Below are 15,721 nucleotides of genomic sequence, written 5' to 3' on the forward strand. Positions count from 1 at the left end.
TGCCCACTGTGTGTCAGGAAAAGTGCTGGGCAATGGGACCACATGATTAAATAAGACAATAAGTTAATAGAAAAACAAGACTAAAACCAAGATACATATTAGTAATTTATGATATGAAAACACAAAATGACAAACATGTTAATACAAACTTTATATGTTTCATTCATAAATTTAATGAACATAAGGAACACCAAAGTAAAGTGGTAAAAGTTAAAATGGTAATATTTACCAAAAGGAATAAGGAAATGATAAACATAGGCACCAGAAGAAAGGTCAAGGATGAAGTCATTTGAGTAGAAGATACTGTAGTTAGATACATGAGTCCCGGTAGAACTCTGACTTGGGTGCCTTCTGAGGCTGGGATTTACTGTACAGGATGCATGAGGACTGAAATCCAAGGTCAGCTGTCCTCAAGAGAGAGAGTCACTGTTTGAATGCAGATTGTAATCATAACTGTCATCAGTTTCAGTTGGCCCTAGTTGAGTTAATCTATTCAACAAACATCTACATCAATATAGTGGAAGTTTCCACAGAGCAAAATTGTACATAACAGACAAACAAAGAAAGAACGTTCTGTCTCTAAGGTGCTTCCATTCCAAGTGACTTACCAAATACCAGATGGCAGTTGTGATGTTCCTGAAAGCACTTTTTATGCCAATTTCACTTGCTATATGAATAATTTAATTTAATCTAATGTTCTATACATAGATGATAAAAAGTACTTCTTCGACCTACTCTGAAAAGTCTCAATAAAAGAGAAGACCAAAAAAAAATTGCTGTCATATTAGAAATAAATCAGGTATAAAAATTTTGGGGGGTGGATTCTAGAAGGATTCTGCCCTCAGACTACTTCTGAAGGATCCTTAACTTTTACATAGTTTGCAGAAATCTATCCAGGAAATCACAAACAAGGTGTTGTGTGGTTGAGATAAGAAAGCCAAAGCTGAACCCTAACTTGCCAAGCCAAGGGAAGGCTGTGGCCATGGACCAAACACTGGCTGATACAGAGCTTTAAGTTGTAAGTATGAACTAAACATTTGTCAGGTGTATATCTTTTTCTGTTTTACGATTTTCTCCTCTAGGCAATCTCTTCAAATCTCTGCCCAACTCCTTTGTCATCCACCATGGCTTTAGGAAGCTTCCCTTGAATTTCACTCTTATTTTTGTGCCTGCCTTCTGTGTCTTGATCTATCTATTATCCTCATCTCTTCCTCATTTGTGTGTTGCCAACTCTCCTGCAGTTTACTTCATGTCCAGATTTGTGTGTATTAAGACTTTGCTGTCCTTAATGAAAATACTTAGAGACTCACTTTTCTACTCTCCTGTGTTTGACCAGTAGCTGTGGTGTATTGAAAAAAGCACTGACCAACACAATACTGAAGGAGAACAAATTTGGAGGACTGACACCACCCTACTTCAAGACTTACTATAAAGCTACAGTAATCAGAACAGTGTGCATATGAGGTATTGGTGAAAGAACAGACAGATCAGTGGAACAGAAGAGAGAGCCCAGAAATAGAACCACACAAATAAAGTCAACTGCTCTTTGGCAAAGGAGGGCAGGAATACAATGGAGAAAGGATAGCCTTTTTAACTCATAGTGCTGGAAGAATTGGACATCCACATGCAAAAAAAAATGAATCTACACGAAAACTTTACACCATTTACAAAAATTATCTCAAAATGTATCATCGATCTAAACGTAAAACTTCAGGGTTTACGATGGAGGGAGAGACGAATAAGTGGAGGACAGAGGATTTTTAGGGCAATAAGCTCTTCTGTATAACACTGTAATGGTATATACATGTCATCATACATTTGTCAAAACCCATAGAATGTACAGTACCAAAGTTAACCATAATGTAAACTGTGGACTATGGGTGGCAGTGATGTATCAGTGTAGTATCATTGATTGTAACAAAGGTACCAGTCTGGTATGTGATGTTGATAGTGGGGGAGGCGACGCTTGTGTGGGGTCGGGATCTATATGGGAGCTCTGTGCTTTCCACTCCACTTTGCTGTGAACTTAAAGGTGCTCTAAAGGTGAGTTCTTTTAAAAGAAAAATTGTATTCAATGCTTACCAAGTCCTCCTAGAGGGAGAAGGTAGTAGAGAGGCAGAGAATAGGGTCCTACCAGAATCAGATGCCAAAGGGACAGCAAGCACACTCATCTGGGTAGTGTTACTGTTTATTCAACATTAAGAAACATAAACTAAGCTGCTGCTGTGTACTGGATACAGTGCCAGATGGTTAAAGACGGGAGATACAGAGAGCAACAAGAATTCAATCCTTGTTCACGATAGGGAGTGGGAGTTTCAGGATACACTACCCCAACTATGGCCCCTTGACATATTGAAAATTTCAAGCTGAAGGAATCTGAGAAATGACGTGTACAGGAAAGACATCCTGACCTTCCCCTGAAGCAGGTCACACCACCCTCATGTGAGAGGTGGCCTCCCTATATCTGGAGGAATGGAGCACCCTTATCTCTAAAGATGAAGGGACACAGGGAGGGATCTGGATGAACAGGGCTTGCTAAAACGTTTCCCCCAATTAACGCCGTTTATCTCATATCTTTTGTCCTCTGATGTTTCTACTCTTCATCAAATGCATGCAGCATAAAAACACTCAGGTTTAACTATTTCTTCAGGTCTTCATTTCCTTATGAAGGTTCTGGTGTCACATAAAACTTTTATTAAATAAATTTATAAACTTTTCTTTTGTTAATCTGTCTCTTGTTACAGGTGCCCTAGCTGAGAATTTAAACGAGTGGAAGAAAAAGATATTTTTCCTCTCTTATAGGAGAAATAAACAGGTAAATACATAGTCTCTACTGAGCCAGATGAGTTTCCAGCAAAAGGAAGTGATTAAGTCAGCTCTGGGGGCACAGGAAAGCTTCCTGAAAGATGAACTATTTCCTCAGTCTTAAAGGATGATTGAATTTCACCTAGCAAGCCAGGTAAGCAGGGGACTCATGGCAGAACTAATGGCATCGTGGACAGATTTTGGGGACCCTTCTCCCTGGTCTAACAAGCGAATCTAGCAAACAAACTGCATAGGCTTTAGGTCAGTACAAGAAAATCCATGTTGTGCAGGCCATCCTCAGCCTGTGTCAAAATGACCTTGCAGCCCCACATCTCATGACTGAAGATGCCAGCCGGACAGATCACAGCAGGAGGAGGTAAAGGGGTACCTGCTCCCACATTTGCCAGCTGCATTTCTTAGAGACTGAGGAACTAATTAATGGTCCCGGTCCTGCCTCCCTCCACACATAGATAACGTCAGCATCTCTGAACTTCTTGATGTATAACCAAGAAATTCTTGTTTATGTTGCCTTCAGTACATAATCTAGAGAAAAGTCAAGATGTGCTCTATCCTTTTGTGTTTAACATACATGAACTCTAACCATAATTTTTTTTTCTCTTTTCCTCTTCACATGCACTGTTTATGAAAGAGACATAAGATGCACTTAAACTCACACACTTGGGATCAGTTCCTTAAGAGCTCTCTGTTGAACTGTTTTCCCAGGATTCAAACTCCTCATGCTGATTACTGAGTAAATCCATTGACTAACTTGACTTAGACTCTTCAGTTGACAGCATGCAAAGCATTTTACAGGGGAGCTCTTGCTGCACACCCAGACAGTCAGCTGGGCTGATGTACAGATTAGACAGTTGCAGCATCATTCACTCAGCTTAAAATTTAATCTTCACTTAAGATTTCCCTTGAAGAAATCCTGTTTTTTGGAGAGGAAAGCTAGCTTTGGGGAAGACTGTCCCTAGAAAACTATCACACTTTTAAGAAGGAATAGAAGTTCTTTCTCAATGATACTTCACTTTCTAAGTGCTCCCTGGTTTTAGCAAAGAATTTCTACTTAAACAATTGCCAGATTATAGCCGAAATTGTGCCTCAGCATCTTTGCTTTTTTTTCTTTTTTTCCTGAGGAAGATTAGCCCTGAGCTAACACCTGTGCCAACATTCCTCTATTTTGTATTTGGGTCTCTGCCACAGCATGGCCTCCAACAAAAGTTATAGGTCCATGTCTGGGAACCAAACCCAGGCTGACATGCAGAGCATCCCAAACTTAACCACTAAGCCATGGGGCCAACCCCCATCTTTGTTTTTTAACTCCATGTTTCAAGTGTTATTTAGTCATGGCCCTAAACAGTGGTATGTATTCACTTATGCTGAGCATTATTACATGGGGAGAAATAAGTAAAAATTAAACATAAATTTAAAGTTCTAATAATCTGGTTTCACATTCCAAAGAATAAAAATTAAACTTACCAGCATCTCCCAAAATATATATTCTGCTTATTGAACTTATGCCCTTAGTTTGGCAAATAATATTTAATCATCTTCTTTGAAAATTAAGGAAGGCAAGATCCAGAAAAAACTCAGTTACTTTGCATTTATTTCTACTTTTTTAAAAATTTCAACTTTATGAAGTAGAATTTGCAAAAAGCTAAGCTGTCTTTGTAGACTGCAGGCTTCACTCCTACATTCTTAATAAGAAATCTGTTAGCAAAGGACCTGTCAAAGTGGATTCTTATTACTGGAGATAGACTCCTCCATTAGTGACTTTGCTAACTTATAGGACAGTGTTATCTGATCTGAATTTTCTCCACAAAGCACCTAATTCTACAGATTCTACATATTATTTGATCCATTTTCCATTGTATGGCATGGATGGGTGAAGAATTAGAAGTTTAATCATAGATATTAATCATTTCAGTTCATGATCAGAGAAAGAAAGTATGACTGCCTCTAGGTCATTTCATCCACTGTTTCTGCAACAGCAGGCATGGGCACCTTCTGGCCCTCCCACAGCTGGCCTGCCCTCTCCCTGGGGCGCTCAGGCAGCAGGCTTCTTGTAACATGTTCGTCGACTGACTTGGAGGTAATGTGAAGCCTCTCTATTGCTTTCCTGGGGCTCATTAATGTTGCTTCCTTCATTGCTCTTGAACAGAAAAAAAGTTAAACACAAAACCTGCCCGACTAGTGGAGCGATAATTAAAGCTGCCTTACCAGAGTTTAGCCAATCCAGTTCTGGAGATTTCAGACATAACCAAAACCCCTTTCCCCAAATCCTAGTGCTCTGCTCCAGCCCGTCCTCAAATCCTAGGTTATACAACAAAGGAAGAAACAGAGGCAGTCTGTAACTGAACGTTTGAAAATTATTCATTTAACCTAATTCCTGAATAAATGTGCCAAATCTAACCAAGTTACAACATAATTGAATCCATAGTAGTCCTTACAGCAAAAATATTCAAATTAATATGGTCATGCAAGGAGAGAAGTTACACATTTAAACATTATATTAAGAATAACTTTTTAGATCTCATATCTATATTCCTGATTCAGATGGTATAAACTCTCTCTTACCTTTTAGAATGTAAAGAAAAGAGATTGGGCGGAGAAGTAGAAGTATTTTTAAGGAAACTTGGATGTTCCGAATTAAAGCTCTTTATGAGTTTCAATTTTACTGAAAGTTAGCGTTAGATTAGATATTGTGTTTGAAAAAACATTGGTGAATAAAAGCGATAAGTAAGCTTTTGAGAACTACATCTGCTTAGATTTATCAGCTAGACAACCAGCAACATCTAGTGGTCGGTCCCACGATCAACCTCTCTCTTCATTTCTGCTGATGCTTAGAACTCAGTCACATGCCAAAGGTCTTGGCAGGTATTTTGAATTAAGTAAAATAAATAAATAAATAAAATACATGAAACAACATAAATTGAAATTTAAGTATTAGTTTTAAGGTATATGTAATATAACCATACAATACATATACTGTTATTTACAACTATTTATTTGGTTTATGAGCAATAGAATTTAATACATTGAGTATTATAGAGTGTTCAGCTGCTTTACTTGTCATAAGAAGGGTTGTAATTTTCTATATAAAGGAGATAGAACTTTAATTTTATCAACTTTAACCCTAAAAGTTAAATTAACATTTTAAGATTCCTATTAGACACAACTCTCCATCGTCTTAACTGGTAAAATTGGCATGGATTTTGAACCATTATTTCTTTTACTTAAGTGTGTGAAATGAGCTGTAAGAACACCAGGTTTCAATGCTTAATAAATGTAATCTGGCAGTGAGGGATAATACACATATTAAGAAATAATCACAGCTAATAATTAATTACTCAGTGGTTGCCTGAGAGAAGAAAGTTTTCCTAAAATACTTATATTTCTTTATGTCCACAAATAAATCCACAAATAAATAATCAAATTGAATACAGATTAAAAACACTCAGGAAATGGGATGATTCCTACTAACATAATTCAAATGTTGATAATGTAATATTGCCCTGATACTGAAAACATAGAGGCAATCTGAAAACAGAGGAGAGAAATGCAGGAAAGAAACCAACGTTTATTATGGACATTTCAAGTGCCAGACACTGGGTAATGCTTTGTGTGCATCTGCCATCATACTTCATCTGCATGACAATTCTGGAGACAGAATGTCATTTGCCCCCCTCAGCACCAATTTATAGATCAAGAAATGGAGTCCCACTCTTGTGATCGCAGAACTAGTAAGTGACAAAAGTGGATCCGAATTCAGCCCAATCTGATTCCAAATTTGATGCTCTCAGTGCTTATCAAATAATATACGTAGACTAAATTCACAGTATGGGCAAAAAATTTTAAAAATGATATCATCATTTCTTTATTCTTCTCATTGTTTTGCAAGCTCTGGAAAAAATGGTTCCAGGTTCAGATGTTGTCTTGAAAGACGCCCCATTGGCCAAGTCTGACTTCTATTTGTTAGTGAACAAAGCCCTTCATTTTACACCTTTATTCAACTACAATGTTAGGGCCTCATGAGACTAGAGAACAAGACAGACAGGTCACCATCTTCATGAATCTTACCGTCTAGTCGGGAAAGACACGCACGTTTAAAATGTATTACAACCTTTTAAACTGCTAGACACGAAAAGGGAAAATACATATTGCTTGGAAATGTAGAGCTCCGGTATCTAAATATCCACAATTAAAGATAAAGCTTAAGATACAAATCTAAGTTAAAGGTGGTAAAGTATTATTAAATTTATACAGCATTAGAGATTCATTCATTCAAAAATCATGTTTTAGCTACCTACAATATGTGAGTGCAGCCACAAAGACAAATGACAGAAAGAGCCTGAACACCAGGAACTCAGGGAAAATGTATGCAAACAGGTATTCACAGTACTGAAGACACACTATCGTCCCACGTGCACAGAGTGGTAAAGGAGAGGAGGGAATGATGCTGTCTGCTTGACTGAATCCTGCAGAATTCACAGAGGAGATGGTTGAACTCTGCAGTTCACTAGCTCGACTGAGGCAGGATAAAAGATCATGCCAGTTAGAAAGAGAAGTGCACGTAAAGGGAAGAAAGAGCTGGAGAGAAGTAGATGGATTTGAGACAGATTTAGAAAGGAATAAGCATCAAGGGAAATAACTCCTCATGGCCACAGAGTAATGGGGAATGTGCATCGCCACTGGGATGCAGGAGAGTCTGGTCTGATGAGAAGAAGCTGTGGATTCTTGCTCATTAACTGGTCTAATCTGTTCCTGACATGTTCCCTTTCCTCAACACCATTCCCAATGGTCACTAATTATTCATTTCCTATTTTGGTAACACTTACTATTTAATATAGTTGTAACATTGACTCTCAGTTATTTGTAAAAGTTAAACTATATACCTGTACAATTTAGGCACTCACTCCTTATTTACATGGTAATAATCAACCATAAAAATGACTGTGCAAGCTGAAATTGTGCAAAGTGATCTTAGTCATCAATGGGAACTGTTAAAATTGTTCTATAACTTTTAAAAATTTTGTCTAAACATTACAAAATCTTACTATCAGTTGTAATTGTATAAAGAAATGAAAAAGAATAGTAAAACTAATATTTATCTAGCACACTATCATTTAAAACATTAGGAACAGTGAGAATAAAAGTATCATATATCTTTGTAAAAAACTTACCACGAAGTGTGAACAATCTTTCCCTTATTCTTCTCATCATATATCTTACCATACAGAGTGAGCATAATTGGGGAATTCTCATACTTCCTTCTAATTTTAGATCAGCTTCCAACATTGTACTCTTTCAATGTTGTGAGATATCTCAGAGAATTCTTGTAATGTGAAGATATGTGCTGTCACCACCTCCTCTGAGACCTCTTCATCCTTTCTGTCACACGCACCGTCCTCGTTTACGGCATTGAGTTGGCGTCCACCAAGTTCCTCTGGCTGCACACCAAGAGTCTCTCCAGTGGGAGCGGCGCCAACAGTCCACAGTCAGCTATTCTTCCACAACTCCACTCATGTTTGAGTCAAATCTCACTGCTAGTGTTATCACCTTTCGTTTCTTTCCTTTTTGTTGGCCTCTTTAATATCTCATTTGGATTATCCAATTTTGTAAAATGTCATGTAAGTTTATCCCTGGGAGACAAGGAAGCAACATAACTATGTGCTTTATTGTCCTTGTGTCAACTGAACAACAGATGTGCAGTGAGTAACCCAACACCAACATACTTTAAAAGAAGTGATGTGATTAGTCACTGATCAATATGTGTGTGTATTATTTACAAAGGAACGTGTGGACTGATGAGCTAGGAGCAATGTTTGCCCTTTGTGCACTCAGTTAATTTACTGTGAAACTGAAATTGAATTGTGTTGTTGGGAGACTGGTGTGACTTGTGGTTACTTAACTACACCATGGTGACTGAAAATTGTGTGTGTTTATTCCACCTCACCAGTAGTTAAGGAACTGCCTGTGCACGCATGCATGAACACGTGGGCGCACGTGCACACACACACACACACACACACACACTAGACCTTCCACCAAGAGTGTGGAACAGCTGAAAAATCTCATACATGCATAATGAAATGAAAAATAGGACAATTTTGGGAAACAATTTTGTAATTTCTTAAAAAGTTAAGTATATATCTACTATACAACCCAAACATTTCACTCCTAGATATTTATTCAGGAGAAATGGAAGCATATGTCCATTGAAGGATTTGTACACAATTGTTCATAGCAACTTCATTTGTAATAGCCATAACTCAGAACAATTCAAATGTCCATCAGCAGGTGAATGGATAAACAACTTGCAGTATATCCATACAACCTCAGTGCACTCAGCAAAATATAGAATAAACAACTGATATATGCAATAACATACATGACTCTCAAAATAATTAAACCGAGTAAAAGAAGGCAGACAGAAGAGTATATACTCCATGATTCAATTTATAAAAAGCCTAGAAAATGCAAATTAATTTATAGTTATAGCAAGAAGATGGAAAGTAGATGCCTACAGGGAGGACAAAGAGAAACAGGAGGAGCAAATACTAAGGGACACAAGGAAATTTTTTGGCATCGTGGGTATGTTCATTATGTTGATGGAGGTGCATGGTTGTATGGGTGTAAGCATATGTCCAAATTTTCCATTGTGAATATGCACTCTTTATTGTATGTCAACTATATTTCAAAAGCTGTCTTAAGTATGAATAAATATAAAAATATATTTATTCCATTTTCTTTGTCTTTTTTACTGTCATTAGCTTTTCATGTACTTAAAAATTATATTACTTTATATTTGTTCATTGGTAATATAAATTAATTAAAATAAATTTGTTTTGATCTTTTTTCAAAACTTTGTTCTGATTTTTCATATCACAAGACAAAAATTTCGGCTAATTATTAACAGAAGCTATTTAAAGTTCTATGTCATTCTTCTTATCCTTATTCTTATTGTCCAGGAAGTTTCTAAAATAGGTAATGAAATCTAAACCATTACTGAAAGATTGCCTTAATTTTGTGGCTAATATATCAGTATAATTTTACCATTAAAAGTAATTAACATAGCTGCCAGTTGTTGGAATATAGAGCTAACTAGTCACAGAAACATTTGAAAATAAAAACTGAGCTTTTGTTTCCTAGTGGCTAAATTTTTCAATTAATTTAGAAAAAGTAAATTAGAATGATTCCAAATGTTAATTACAATTCTGGGCATATTATTCAATATAAAAGTATATTTTTAAAAATTTACTGAAATTCTCATTTAGGAGTGGCTTAAATATACTCTGTAGAAGTAACATAACAAATGGCTGATATGCTAAAATAAATTTATTGATCAAGACACTTGAAACAATATTTAAACATAAATATCAGTAAGCTTCATATTTTTAGAAATCAGGGGAAACCACAGACCTTCTTCCTTCTTCATAACTGATCTTTAAGCTTATATTTTGACATAACTGAGTCAAACTTTAAGGCAGACATGTCTATGGATCAGACCAGGAGCACGTAGGAGAGAAGTGGTCACAATCTAATCATTCATTCTTTCCTTTTGTGTTACCACCTTACAGTTGAGTGTTTGTGGCCCTCATTGCTGTTAATGGTGAGGTTTTCCTGTGAAGAAAATTCAAAATAACAAATTTACATGCATCGTTCATAAAACTGATGAATGGTGTTCAAAAAATGTCAAATTTCTGAAGCAAAAAAGCCCTTAGTTTGGCAATTTCGACACATGATTCTGTGGTGTCCTGGTAGCCTTGCTCAGAGGTTGAAATGTTACTGGATCCTAGTAATGTGGCCGGGCCTTTCCAGTGATTAAACATTTGCTCTAGGCGGCAGCTCTTTGTAACTACTTTAGCGGAAGAAACGCAGAGAGAAGACAGGAATGCTGTTGTTGAATACTCTGACCTGAAATCAGAAACTAACCTACAATCTAATATAGCCTCAGCAATAGCAATGTCAGTGGAAAAATCAAAATCAGGACACGCAGACAAAATACTTTCATTGTTAAAACTGGAAGTGGGTCTATATGCAACAACATGTACCCTAACCACCAATCTGAATAATTCAACCAACGTGACTGCAATGTTTTCTGTGTCTGGAATATTTGTCTCAAAACAAAGATCAAGGTTATGGATAAGGATAATTACTGCTTCATGTACTATGAAATTTTATTTTAAGAATAATAACTTTTAAATAATACACAATTGTGTCATTTAATTTTTAATATTTTTTATTTGACATTTATTTTAATATTCTTTTTTATTTTCTAATATCAAGTTATTTCAAGTAGACACCATTTTTACTTCTTATCACAGTATATTATCTCTTAAGAATGATCAACCATCATTTATCATCTAATCTTTATTTTTCAACTGAAAACCTCTTAATGTAATACTCTGCCACACAAAATGACTCACTATTTATTATTATGGACAATGATTATTATTTTAAAACACATAAATAAATTATTACTGCAAAATATATGAAAAATCTATGATTTGAAGAATTCCCCAGATTCTGCAGGAATTCCAATTTCCTATTCCCAAATCCCCAGTATTGATATCCGTAGGGAATTTGAAAACTCTGTTTTGGCAGGTTTATTTTTTCCTCAGTTCCACAGATCCTGATTTACAAATTTCTTTAAAATCTACCTTTTTTTCTAATTTCCATGGCTTGGAGTATTAACCCTGTGTTTAGATTCGACCTATCAAGTGGTTCCAGGACTTTGTAAACCGATATCCAAAATGTCAGTTTCCCATGACTTTTTATGCCCCATCTGAGAATAGGACGTAGTACTATTTTGAGTACATCTTTCTGTACTCATACAAAAATAAAATAATTAACTTACTCGAACACAAACTAGTGACAAAATTCACCAACAGTAATATAAAATAAAATATATTGCCTAATTCTCAGTTTCAAAAGGGAAACCTATTTGTAACAATCTCTGATAAAATGAACTTATATTTTAGACTTTTAGAATCTAAATGAGAAATGTATATGGATACCTTTTACTTTCCAATATGTTTAACACATAAGCCAGTAATGTTGATGCAGGTATTCTGAAGCAATTATTCCCACGTAATGGGAGAAGGGAAATAATACAGCAGTACTCCTCCAATAGCAAGTATTAGTCTAATCAAGGATACAAACACTCATAAACATTTTTGCTACTCTATCACTACGAATCTCTAACTTAGAAATAAGAACTCTTCACGTATCTGTAGAATCAAGCTGAAATGGAGTCACTCAGGTCAGGGACAGAACGGAGATGATCAAGGCAGACACATAAAAGAAAACAAACCTCACCTTACAGGAATTCACAGCTCTTCTCAGAAATCAGTAGAGGACCCCAGCCAATCCCCAAACACCAATTCTGTTCAAGCCATCTCCAGACTTCCTTGTTCCCTTCACTCAGCTACCCTGATCCAAGCGACAAAGAAGACATCTAGGCAACCAATCAGCTGAAAAGGCCAAATAACCCATAATGCCCTGGTCTGTAAGCAACTTGGAACACACTGTTCCCTTAGCCTTGAGTTCCCTGGTTTGCAGGTCAAAAGCCTTGCAACAGATTTATCTTTCTGCTTTGTTTTATTCAATATGTAGAGTTTGATTTTTAATATATCTTTTCATGGAGTGGAAGTATTCAACCTAAGCTTTAGGTTTCCTTAGAATAAACAGAAGCAAAAATAAATAAATAAAATAAAAAATTTAAATGTCAAGATTATAAATAAAAGAATATAAACATCATATGCGTTAAATACTTTGATAACACTGACTAAACAATCCAGTTCTTACTTTTGAATTCTGGCAAAGATAAGAATTTGGCATATAATGTAGAAAGCATTTATTTTGAACAAAAGGATTTGGGGGCATTTTAAGCAACATGGTAGAGAAAATGTATTCCTTATCTTTTATTAGCATGTGGGATAGATATAAATAAATATTTATGAGATCATCCTAATAGAAAAACGAATTCCACCAAGATAGAAGAGCAAAAGTATATGCATCATAACACGACATATGATAAAACAAAGTGCACGCAAGGGTTTTTAATGTGTATCTTAAGGGAGGTTTGCTGAATATCTACATCCTCTGTTGGCTAAATCAAAAAGCAATGTTTTCCTCATCATTTTTTTCTTTTAATTATTATATAATATTTCATATATACAAAACATATATTTATGTTACACATATAAAGATACAAAGAATCTGATATGATACACACTCACATATGAAGAATAAAAAAGTATGATATAAAGAATACATGTGATGTACACATATATATAAAAAGTTAAAAAATATTCATTTACCCACCAACAAGCATTAGAAAGAAAACATTACTAATACACTTCAAGGCCCTTAGACTCCCAACTCCAATCTCTCCTCAACCTTTAGCAAGGGTAAGTATTGTTCCACAACTTGTGTTTATCATTCCCTTGCTTTATCACATTCATGCAGGGAAGTGCCCAATTCTTCAATGTGAAGCTCGATGACTTTGTATCTATGCGTGTCTCCACGTAACCAGAACACAGATTGAGTATGGAACATGGCCAGCATGAGCAGCTCAAATGTAAACAGTATACTTCCTTCCGTTAACTTAAAGCAGTGTTGCCTGTTCTTAAAATTCTCATAAATGGAATCACACAGCATAGACTATGTTTGTGTCTGACTTTTATCATTTAACATTATAGTTTTGAAATATAGTTGTGTTGTTGCATGTATCATTGCACTCATGTTGTGCATCATTTCCCACAATTTCCTTGTCTATCTTACAGCTCAGGGATATGAATTGTTTCCAGTTTGGAGCTACAATGAATAAAAGGCTGACACAAACATCTCTGTACACATCTTATTGGTAGGCTAATGCACTGAGTTTTGTTGAATTTACATCTAAGGGTAGAAATTCCGGGTCATGGGGAGATATCTGTTTAGCTTTAGTAGATACTGCCAGTTTCCTAAGTAGATGTGTCAATTTCAACTCCCACCAGCAATATGTGTGAGTTCTGATTGCTCCACAGTTTCTTCGAAACTTACTTTTGTAATTTTTTTTTAAATTTTAGCCATCTGGTGGATTTGTAATGGTATATGTCATTGTGGTTTTAATTTGCATTTTCCTTAAAACTGCTGTGATTTTGAGCACATTTACATATGTTCATCATCGATTTGGATATCTGTATTTATGAAATGCCTGCTTAAATCCTTTATGCTTTCTTAAAATCAGGTTGTCTGCATTTACTTAATGATTTGTAGGAGTTATTTATACATTCTGAATACAATTCTTTTGTTGCAAGGATACATTGTAAATATTTCCTCCCACTCTGTGAATTCTCTTTTAACATACCATTCCTTCTTGATTCTCAGTTTTTATTTCCAGATGTGTTTTTTTTCTTAGAGTACGTCCTTTATATAGTCTTGTACTTAGAATTCACTGATTGTAATTCCTCTTTGTTTTTGTTTATCTGTAAAAGTTTTTTATTCTTACTTTTTTAAATTATTTAATTGGGTTCACGGTCTAGAAAGTTTTTTCCCTTAGTCCCCTGGGTCCCACCTTCTATTTTAGCCCTCAAAATCTATTATTTGCCCCACTGATGTCCCAGCCTTAGTTTTGCATCTATCTTCTCAAATTTCACTATTATAGTCACATTGTATTGTACAATGTTTGGGGAAGTACTTTTTTTATCCTTCTTGAGATATGCCATATTTTCCTAACTCAGAGAATTGGCATCTTTTATCAATTCTAGAAAGTTCTCAGATATAGTCTCTTTGAATATTACCTCACCTTCACCTTTCACCATTCTCTCAATTCCTCCTGCTGTAACTCTAATTAAAATAAATATTATGCCTTCTTAAAGTCATATCAGTGTCTTTGAATATATCTTTTATATGTTCATTGTCTTGTCATTCTTTGCTGCATTCTGCCTGAGAACTTAAGATCTACCATCTCATCAACTCTCTCTTCTGTTGTGCCTAACATGTTATTATTTTTATCATTATATATTTTGTTTCTAGCATTTTTATGTTTCTTTGTAGTCTTGTAAGGACAGGACCACTAGCATGAGTTTTATTTTTAGATTGTCAATCAAATACACAAAGCTCAATAGGCTTATCCAGCACCAAGTTTACTTAGCTTTAACAAAAGGTAGAAAACAGATAGCAAGTACTATGCAGAGCAACAAAATCCTGAGGCCTTCAAACACCCGGGTTCAGTATCTCATGTATCCAATCATTGCACTGTTCTCAAGGACTGACAAGAAGATGTTACGAGAGTGAGTAACATCAGCACAGGGAAACTATGGGAACCAAGGCTCCTCAGCTTAAGCACCTCAGTAGTCACCTAAAGGGATGTGTATCTACCTTGCACTCTTTAGTACAGCTTCAGTACATTAATGACAGGATATATATATTACATATATACAATAAACCATTGAGACAATCATGCACAGAGTGCTTAGATCTGTCCTTTCATAAATAATACAACTCCTCTTAGAGTAGATCAAATAATAAATAGAGTCTTCTGGGCCATGTCCACCTTACAGGGTGCCCACTGCTTCCACAGACCCTACCAGTGGGCATTTCCTCATTTCTCAAGTTATAATCAAAAAAGAGGTACATAGTGGTTCTTGGAACCAGAGAAATGATTCCTTGGTCTGTGGAGAAAGAGTTATTCTAGTAGAAAAAGCTGAGTTGAATCTCTTGAAACTAACTTCACTTACTTCTGGCCAATAGAGTAAACATAAAACAATGTCCTATCCCAGGTATATTGGCAGAAATTAGTGCCATCCACAAAGCTTTAAAGAAAATGTATAGTATGTTAGATAGAATCAGTTATTAGGAAGAAAAACAAAATAAAATAGGGAAGGAGACAGGAAGAAGCGTGGGGTTGAGGTTACACTTTGAG

At 35.8% G+C, this 15,721-nt stretch overlaps 1 protein-coding gene across 4 annotated transcripts in view; it reads right to left on the reverse strand.

The window, feature by feature from the left end:
• LOC103559644 (protein LEG1 homolog) overlaps positions 1-12,309 on the reverse strand; it is a 41,294-nt gene extending 28,985 nt beyond the window's left edge. The window contains exons 1-4 of one of the 4 annotated variants that reach the window (XM_070557023.1): positions 12,130-12,272; positions 10,231-10,431; positions 7,992-8,450; positions 5,029-5,121 (exon numbers count right to left, since the gene is read on the reverse strand). The gene's annotated coding sequence lies outside the window, so the exon portion shown is untranslated. Of the gene's footprint in view, positions 1-5,028; positions 5,122-7,991; positions 8,451-10,230; positions 10,432-12,129 lie in introns of all 4 variants that reach the window. The other 3 variants (XM_070557024.1, XM_070557026.1, XM_070557025.1) reach the window with 3 other exon arrangements.
• Positions 12,310-15,721: the final 3,412 nt, after the last annotated feature.

Source organism: Equus przewalskii, chromosome 9 (genome assembly GCF_037783145.1).
Source record: "Equus przewalskii isolate Varuska chromosome 9, EquPr2, whole genome shotgun sequence".
NCBI lineage: Eukaryota > Metazoa > Chordata > Mammalia > Perissodactyla > Equidae > Equus > Equus przewalskii.